General features: G+C 45.0%; 1 protein-coding gene and 1 pseudogene across 1 annotated transcript in view; one reads left to right on the forward strand and one right to left on the reverse strand.

Moving 5' to 3' along the window:
* GALNT2 (polypeptide N-acetylgalactosaminyltransferase 2) overlaps nt 1-10260 on the reverse strand; it is a 208148-nt gene that overhangs the window by 120455 nt on the left and 77433 nt on the right. The gene's annotated exons all lie outside the window — the stretch shown is intronic.
* LOC111725660 lies at nt 6633-6727 on the forward strand (annotated as a pseudogene).

The raw sequence follows: 10260 nt of genomic DNA on the forward strand, positions 1-10260 counted from the left end.
GAGACAGAGTCTCAAGTTTTCACCCTCGGAGAGTGCCATGGCGTCACAGCTCACAGCAACCTCAAACTCTTGGGCTCAAGCAATTCTCTTACCCAAGCAATTCTCTTACCCCAGCCTCCCAAGTAGCTGGGACTATAGGTGCCTGCCACAGTGCCACAACGCCCAGCTATTTTCTATTGCAGTTGTCATTGTTGTTTAGCTGGCCCAGGCTAAGTTCGAACCCACCAGCCTCAGTGTATGTGGCTGGTGCTGTAACCACTGTGCTACGGACACCAAGCCAGCCTGGCCTATCTTTATCATGGCCACTCCCACGCTGCTCACTGTGCACTCAGAAGGCACTGTAAATTGCAGTGATGCCGGTAACCCTCAGTAGAGCCCTATGAGGCAGGTACTACTTTTATCCCCATTTGAGGGAACAGGAAACTGAGGCACCAAGAGGTTAAGCTACTTATCCCAGGTCAACAAGAATCAACTAGCAGTACACAGACGGCTGGAGTGAGGGCCACCGTAAGACACACCTGGGTTTTCTCAGCCCCTGCATGGCACACATGCAGAATACCACATGAAAGGAGAACCGGCCAGGAAAGAGGGGCCACTCCACCCACTTCGTGTCTGAAGCTTCCTCCCCGCCCTCCCTGTGATCCCAAGACACAGCTCAACCTCTTGTTAAGCAGAGTGATGGCTTTTCCCAACTCACAGACATAAGCACCAGGTGCCACAATTACCAACTCCCCCCAACCTCCATGTGAGGATAGCCCCTCGAGAATGGATAGCAGAGTCAAGAGATACCTGTATACCCAAGGTCACAGCAGCACTATTCACAAGAGCCAGGACCCAAGTGTCTGTCCATGAATGAATGATGGAATATTATTCAGCTTTAAAAAGGAAGGAGAGTAACACATGCTATACCACAGATGAACCTTGAGAACATTATACTAATTGAAAAAAACCTACAAATACTATATGATTCCACTCACATGAGGTACCCAGAGAAGTCAAATTCAGAGACAGAATGTAGAATGGCCATTGCCAGGGGTTAGGGAGAGGGCGATGGGAGTTAGCATCCTATGACATAGTTTCAGCTTTGCTAGATGAAGACGTTCCAGCAGAGACATAGTGGTGAAAGCTGCATGGCAATGCAGATGTACTTAGTGTCACTCAACTGTGCATTTAGAGATGGCTGAGATGATACGTTTTATGGTGTATGTACTTTACCACACTTTAAAGATCAAAAAGAAGAAAAGAGAGTAACGGGCGTAAGCCAATGTCTGAACACATCTCAAGGCGTGTTCTGAGCCACCTGAAGGCCTCTTCCTTCAGCTGTCATATTAACACTATAGGCTGCACTGTCAGCAAGCACTGCTCACATATTTAAAATAAACCCGTTCCTCCTAGTCTTCTGCAGGGAGACCGAATTCACATGCCGCCCTGAAAAGATAGATCACCCAATGTCTTTAAGCATCTTTATCCACAGATCTGTGCATTCTTGTTTAGTTTGTAGTTTTAAAATATACACATTTGTAAGGCACGTTTGAATTCTTTAATGATGACACAGAACCAGAGGAATAGGATATTTTAACACCTCTTTCAGAAGCCCAAGGAACAAGGAAAAGCAGGCGTCTTATTTTTTCTTCCCTTCCACACTCTCATTTGGTGATCAGAAAGGAAATCTTCTGCCTACATTTAAACACTGTATAACTGGGTTGTACAAAGGCACATACTACCAGAGTCGCCTTATTCTTGTGTTATGCTAAGTGACTTAGACAATCCATTTACGAATGACTCATACGCAAGCCTTTCCCTGAGGAAAGGAGAAGGTGGTAGGGAGGATGGTATCTAAACACATGACACAGACAGAATCCGGCACGGGAGGGGAAACTATGGACACACAGCAGATGGCAGACAAGCCTGCAGCCACAGAGGCAGCCACTCTGGGAAGCCGGGCACCAGTCACACAAGCCCTGGGTCCGCTTCTGAATTTCCATAGCAACAGGAAGTGGCTTCAAAGAGGAAGTCACAAGCCACTGTGTTCCCATCCCCTCAGGTCAGGGGCCAATTTCGGTCACCTGGGCACTGCTGTCCAGAGGCTAGGGCAGTGTAAAAACCCGGGATGTGGGTGGCAGAGCCAGGCACCAGGGCAAATTCAAACACCAGCTCTTGGCCAAAGCTCCCAGCCACACTATTGTTCGTTTGCCTACCACCTGGCAGGGACTGTCACTGGGTTAAGACAACTTGTCTTCAGTTCCCAAAGATGAAGACAGAACGGCAGGGATGAACCATCCCCTAAACCCAAACCTCCCTCCCTCTGCTGCACCTTCAGCAGATTAGCTGACTAAGAGCCCAGCCCCACTGCTTGGCCTGTGTTCCTCCTCCTTACAGTTAACAAGGGGACCTTCCCTCCCAGGGGAAAGGATGGGAGGCCTGCAGGGGAGGCTCACCAGCAGATGGCTGTAGTCCAGCTGCTGCAGGCACATCTCTAAAGGTGGCTGAGGCTAAACAAGCCATCTTCACAGCCCCTTCCTTCCAGCTGTGAAGACATGGTCTGAATGGCCACACACAGGACAATGAAAGACTTCCAGGTGCCTGATGAGTCTCATTCCCATCCCCGTAGATGGCTTCGACAATGACCTCAAGCAAAATGATTCTCCAGAAACCTGAGTAATCTTCACAGGTGGACAAAAGACCAAATATCCTTAAACACATTACATAATCTTACCTTACCCTCAGACCACATGCTGGCAAATTATCAGGCTTGGTGCATGGCTTTTATTTTTCCTAGAATTTTATCAAAAAGTAAAAATAAATTACCCACTGTGCACTGCTCTTTCCACTGGTGGCCATTTTCTCATAATTCTAGCTGTTGTCAGCTGAAGATAGGTTTAAGGGAGTTTCCAGCCCAACAGGGATGAAAAAGTAAAGTGCTCTGTCATGCTCGGCCACTGGGGGGCGGAAGCTCTGCCAACAGGAGCGATGACTCAATCCTGAGAAAAGCTGCAACACTGCAGACCCACCCAATGGCCACTGCTCTTCACTCTCATTTTTCCCGGAGGCTGAGAACAGGCAGAAACCACATAGTGTTTTTCACTATTGCATCTATTAGCAATTGAGAGGTGGCCCGTCTCTGGTTCATAGCCCTGAAAGGCACACAATCTTCTACATCCTCTCACTCAGGCTCCTAAGCTCTGACCAAGAGGGAACCTCTCAGCACACACATGGTCCTTGTTGGTCTGTTTTAATTTCAAAACGTGTTTGTCCAGTTTTCCTTGATTCAGAAGGGGTCTTTAACACCTGCTCCCATAGCGTCCATCAGTAAGGGAGTGAAACACCCACGGCCCAGCACAGCACTCCTGCTGCAAAGCAACTGTCTTGCCCTAATGGGACAGAGGCCTGGACCCGGACTCCAGGCCATACTGCACTGTCTTTACCCAGAACAGGAGTCTTGTTTGTGGCCTGTGCAGGCTTGGAGGTTGGGGCACAGATGGATAAACTTCTCATCAGAAGGGGCGTGCATGAAAAGGGAGGAGTACATAGCTTCCACAGTAAGATTAAGATTCTTGGATTTTTTTTTTTGAGGGGGGAAACAGAGTCTCACCATCACCCCAGTTAGAGTGCATTGGCATCATTGTAGCTCACTGCAGCCTCAAACTCCTAGGCTCAAGTGATCCTCCAGACTCCCTGCCAAAACACTCAGCTAATTTTTCTATTTTTTAGGAGCAATGGGGGTCTCACTCTTGCTGGTTTCAAACTCCAGACCTCACACAATCCTCCTGCCTTGACCTCCCAGAGTGCTGGGGTTGCAGGTGTGCGACACCATGCCGGACTAGGGTTTTTCATCTGTAGCAATAGAATCTTGGCATTCTCATCTGAATTTCCTCATTTAAACATAAAAATTCTGAACAGAGGGTTGAGAGACCCCTTACACACGGTGAGGCAAGGGAGCTTAGCCAGGTAAAGTGGCTGCCAACGGTCTGTGCTAAGTCACAGCTACAAAGAGCTGGTAGCACTTGATAGTCTCCTTACACTAGGCCACGTCCCACCCCAAGGACAGACAAGGGGTGCTATTGCCTGTGTCTCATGTCCCCAGCAAGTGCCTGGGCAACAGCAGATGAGACAGGAGGGACCACAAACAGACTGTTAAAGTCATAAACAATGCAGTCAAGGTAGTTTGTCCCTATGAAGTCATCACTGAACAAAATCCAAGAAGCCAAAGTAAAACAAATGCAGGAGGGATGAGAACAAAACACGGAACATGGCATGATAACAGAACACGGAACACGGCATGAGAATGGAACACGGAACACGGCATGAGAATGGAACACGGAACACGGCATGAGAACGGAAAACGGAACACGGCATGAGAACAGAACACGGCATGAGAATGGAACACGGAACACGGCTACTGTACAACAACTCAAAACCACGAGCTGAGGGAATGACGGGCATGCTGTTCAAAGACTTGAAGGAATCTCTGTTTCCAACATAAAATCAACTGAAGTCAAAGGAGAATATGGTTTAATTTCCATGAATCAAAGAAAATAAAAGCTGAACCACATAAAACATCAATCCTGAGCCAAATCTTACTTTTTTTCTATTCTGTTTTCTTCTCTTCAATGTGTGTTGCCAAACCCAGTTGCCATCTAGAGCTGGACCCATTCAGAAAGCCTGGCAAATCCCCATGGCTAAAGCCTGTCACAGAGGGTTCCAATGTTCCACCTGGGGAATAACCGGGAGAATGTAAGTCCAGGACTGAGCAATGGCCCTTCTGCAAATGACTCCACACTCCACAGTCATCCCTGGAAAAAAAATAATTGTTCTCTTGTGGCTTTAACAGCCTGGGCGGGCTGCCCAGCTGAGAAGCCCTCAGCAAGCGCCCTCTTGGCAGTGCCAGGTCAGGAGAGAGACCCCTCCCCAGCCTGTGTCCCCTCTGACCTTAGGCACCTCCATGGCAGACCCCCTCCACCACCCAGCGCAGCTGGCTTCAGAGGCACCCACCACCCAGCTACTCTCTATCATGCAGAGGGAGCCCCAACCTGTGGAAGGCTGCCCAACGGAACCCCAGAACAGCAAGATGGGGCCACAGGGTGCTCCAGGCAGTGGTACACCCTCACCTGCTCACTCCGTGAGCACTAGCAGGCAGTTCTTTGCTCAGAGCTCCCCAGGGGAAGTTGGAGCAGCCCATGCGCCCAACAACACCACTGCCAGGAAAGTGGGTGTAGAAGGGGAGCTCTGAGCAAAGAGCCCCAAAGAAGAGGTTAGGAACAGCCCCAATCAGGACCCCTCTTCAACCCTGCCTGTCTCTGCAAGCGGGAAAGAGCACAGGAAAGAAAGCCAAGTCGGGCTAGCTGTAGGCACAGCCAGCGCACAGACAGCCGGCTATTTGGTCTGACAGTTATTGCAACCTGCTCTCGCTGAATGGCCTTAGGCCAAATACACACCACGTGGAACAGTACTGCAACCTCTACCCACTTGCTCCTCTCCAAGTCCCCATGAGGCTACCTAGGTGGTATCTGGAAAAGTCCAATAATAGCATCAGAGCGGAGCACATCCCGTTATATCTGAAGTTCCAGCGCATACCATGCCCCAGAAGGAGGGAGCCATGCTACCTGGGTTGTCTGACCAGAGGGTAGCCCTCCCACTTAGGGCCGGACAGTCTCCACAGGAGAGCCATGGTCTGGACCAGGGAGTTAGAGCATGTGGGGCAGACAGGCCTCCTAGACTTAACATGTGCTTTGAATCACCAGGTTCAATGTAGTAAGCATAAAACTCAACACTCAAACACTGAGCCACAGGCCACACCTAGGGATCCACAGAGAGGTCGCCTACAGGCAGCAGGTGCCAGGTATGTGTGCGTGGGGGGGTAGGGGGTTGGGGGGGCTGTGGGGAGGATGCTCAAACAGACTGAAGTCAAATGTCATTAAAAATACACGCAGGCTTGGGGATTAGGAGCAATATGGCAGCAGTAACAGCTTCTTTGCACCTGGGCATGGTGAGTCCAGGGAGAGGAGAGTTCAGGCATCTCTGGCTGGTGGGATCTACCCAGAAACATCCTTTTGGGGACATAGGGAGTCAGCAAGGGACTTCTGGACCCCATAAGGAGGATAAAAGCAGTGGATTACTGGACTCATTGAAACCCTAGTCCCAGCTCAGCATCTGTGGCTCAAGTGGCTAAGGTGCCAGCCACATACACCCAAGGCAGCAGATTTGAATCCTGCTTGGGTGCACCAAACAGCAATGACGGCTGCGACCAAAAAATAGCTGGGTGTTGTGGCGGGCGCCTGTGGTCCCAGCTACTTGGGAAGCTGGGGCAGGAGACTTGCTTGAGCCCAGGAGTTGGAGGTTGCTGTGAGCTGTGATGCCATGACACTCTACTCAGGGGGATAGCTTGAGGTTCTGTCTCAAAAAAAAAAAGAAACCCTAGTCCAGATACACCATAACTTAAAGAGCAAGATGAAGTGAAGGGGCAGGGAAGCAGATAAATCACTCATGAGGAAGAACCAGCAGAAAAATCCTGGATACATGAAAGACCAGTCCAAGCAAGCCCTCCAAGGGACCATGAGGTAGCTACTGCAGAGGATTCCACCTGTAAAGAAATGTTAGAAATGACAGAAGGCGAATTTAGAATACAGATGATGGTGCTCACTTCAGCAGCACATACACTAAAATTGGAAGATTAGCATGGCCCCTGTGCAAGGATGACATGCAAATTCATGAAGTGGTCCACATTTTTTCATCCTATAAGGGTACATGTGAATCTCTCTAAATGGAGAATATAAATGTCTTAACACAATAACTAAGAAAAAGACATGAAGGCTATGTTAACCAGTTGGATGAAAGTATTTCAAATTGTATACAGAAACAGGACACTGTACCCCATGATAGTATTAATGTACACTGCTATGATTTAATAAAAAAAAATTAAAAAAGAATACAGATGATGAAAACAATGAAGGATATGATGGAAACAATGAAGGAAACTGCTGATAAAGTGGAAGATAAGCAAAAGGAAATCCTAAAACAGAATTGAATAAGAGATGAACCATATGAAGAATACAGAAAGGATATAGCAGAGCTGAAGGAACTGAAGCACTCAATTAGGGAACTTAAAGATGCAAACAGAAAGTATCAACAATAGATTAGACCATGCAGAAGAAAGAATCTCAGAGGTAGAGGACAAAGCTCTTGAGATAACTCAGATAGTTAAAGAGGCAGAAAAGAAGAGAGAGAAAGCAGAATGTTCACTGACGGACTTATGGGACTTTATGAAGCGTTCAAATAGATAACTATAGGTATCCCAGAAGGCAAAGAAGGGGAGTGGAAGCCATACTAAAGAATATTATAAATGAAAATTTCCCAAATACCACCAAAGATTCTGACACACTCCTTTCAGAGGGATATCAGACCCCAGGTTGCCTCAACTTCAACCAAGCTTCTCCAAGACACATTGTGATGAACCTATCCAAAGTCAAGACAAAAGAAAAGATTCTGCAAGCTGTCAGGAGTAAGCACCAGTTGACCTTCGGGGGCAACTTTCCAAGCAAGAAGACAATGGTCATTTACCTTTAATTGACTTTAACAGAACAATTTCCAGTCTAGAATTCTATATCCTGCTAAGCTAAGCTTTAAAATTGATGGAGAAATCAAATAATTTATTGATATACAAACATTGAGGAGAACTGCCACAAGACCAGCTCCACAGGAAATACTTCAATCTCTTCTACACCCTGACCAACACAATAGATCAACAGCAAAGTAAGAACTTAGAAGTTAAAGGACAGAACCTAACTTCCACACTGATGCACAAGATAAAACTAAGCAATGGACTCTCACAAAATAAGATGAATAGAACACTACCACACTTATCAATTATCTCAAGAAATGTTAAAGGCTTGAATTCCCCACTGAAGAAGCATAGATCCAGCTGACTGGATTAAAAAACACAAGCCATCCATTTGCTATCTGCAGGAAACACACATAGCTTCAAGAGACAAATTAAAACTCTAAGTTAAGGGTTGGAAGACAATTTTTCGGGCAAATGGAATTCAGAAGAAAAGAGTTGCAATCTTAGTTTCAGATACATGTGGATTTAAAGCAACTAAATTCAAAAAAGACAAAGATGGTCACTTCATATTGGTCAAGGGAAAAATACAACAAGAAGAGATTTCAATTCTAAATATTTATGCACCCAATTTAAATGCTCCCAGATTCTTGAAACAGACATTATTCAGTCTGAGCAATATGATATCCTATAATACCATAATAACAGGGGACTTTAACCCTCCTCTTACAGAGCTGGACAGATCCTCTAAACAGAAATTAAACAAAGATATAGGGACTTAAATGAGACTCCAGAGCAACTGTGCTTGATAGACAAACATAAAGCACTTCATCCCAAAGATAAAGAATATACATTCTTCTCACTGCCCCATGGAACATTCTCCAAAATTGATCGTATCCTAGAACACAAAACAAACCTCAACAGAATCAGAAGAATTGAAATTTTACCTTGTATCTTCTAAGACTACAAGGCACTAAAGGTAGAACTCAACTCCCAACAAAAATGTTCAACCCCAAACAAAGGCGAAGAAGTTAAACAACCTTCCGTTGAATGACAGTTGGGTGCAGGAAGAAATAAAAGAGGAAATCGTTAACTTCAATGAGCATAACAACAACGAAGACGCAAGCTACCAAAATCTCTGGGATACACCAAAAGCAGTCATGAGAGGAAAATCTATTGCTTTAGATGCCTACATTTGAAAAACAGAAAGAGAGCACATCAACAAACTCACAAGCCATCTTATAGAATTGGAAAAAGAACAACCTAAGCCTAAACCCAGCAGAAGAAAAGAAATATCCAAAATTAAATCAAAGATCAATGAAACTGAAAACAAAAGACTCATTCAGAAAACTAATGAAACAAGAGTTGGTATTTTGAAAAAATAAATAAAATAGATAAACCTTTGGCCAGACTAACTAGAAATAAAAAAAGGAAAATCTCCAGTAACCTCAATCAGAAATGATAAAGGGGAAATAATAACTGATACCACAGAGATACAAGAGATCATCTCTGAATACTAACAGAAACTCTATGCTCTGAAATTTGACAATGTGAAGGAAATGGACCAATATTTGGAATCACACTGTCTTCTAGACTTAGCCAGGAAGAAATAGAACTCCTGAACAGACAAATTTCAAGCAGAGAGATCAAAGAAACAACAAAAAATCTTCCAACAAAAAAATGCCCTGGTCCAGATGGCTTCACATCAAAATTCTACCAAACCTTCAAGGAAGAGGTTATTCCCGTACTGCAGAAATTATTCCAAAAAATTGAGGAGCAAGGAATCTTCCCCAACACGTTCTATGAAGCAAACATCACCCTGATATTAAAACCACAAAAAGACCCAACTAAAAAGGAGAATTTCAGACCAATTTCACTAATGAACATAGATGCAAAAATTCTCAACAAAATCCTAGACAATAGATTACAGCTTATCGTCAAAAAAATCATACATCATGATCAAGTAGGTTTCATCCCAGGGATGCAAGGCTAGTTTAACATATGCAAGTCCATAAATGTTATCCATTGTATTAATAGAAGCAAGAACAAAGACCATATGATCCTCTCAATAGATGCAGAAAAAGCATTCAAAAAAATGCAGCATCCTTTTCTAATTAGAACACTGAAGAGTATAGGCATACGTGGCACATTTCTGAAACTGATTGAAGCTATCTATGACAAACCCACAGCCAATATTTTACTGAATGGAGTAAAACTGAAAGCTTTTCCTCTCTGAACTGAACTAGACAAGGTTGTCCTCTGTCACCATTACTAGCCAACATAGTGCTGGAAGTTCTAGTCAATACAATTAGGCAAGACAAGGAAATAAAGGACATCCAAATGGGAGCAGAGGAGGTCAAACTCTCCCTTTTTGCTGACGATATAAACTTATACTTAGAGAACCCCAAATACTCAACCACGACACTCCTGGAAGTCATCAATAAATACAGTAATGTCTCAGATATAAAATCAATGTCCAGAAGTCAGTTGCCTTTGTATATGCCAATAAAAGTCAAGATGAGAGGCTAAGTAAAGACACAACTCCCTTCACCATAGCTTCAAAGAAAATGAAATACCTAGGAATATACCTAACAAAGGAGGTGAATGACCTCTATAAAGAAAATTGTGGGCTCGGCGCCTATAGCTCAACTGGCTAAGGCGACAGCCACGTACACCTAAGGTGGCGGGTTCGAATCCCCAGCCCG

The sequence above is a fragment of the Otolemur garnettii genome, unplaced genomic scaffold (genome assembly GCF_000181295.1).
Source record: "Otolemur garnettii isolate 467f Iridium unplaced genomic scaffold, OtoGar3 scaffold00045, whole genome shotgun sequence".
NCBI lineage: Eukaryota > Metazoa > Chordata > Mammalia > Primates > Galagidae > Otolemur > Otolemur garnettii.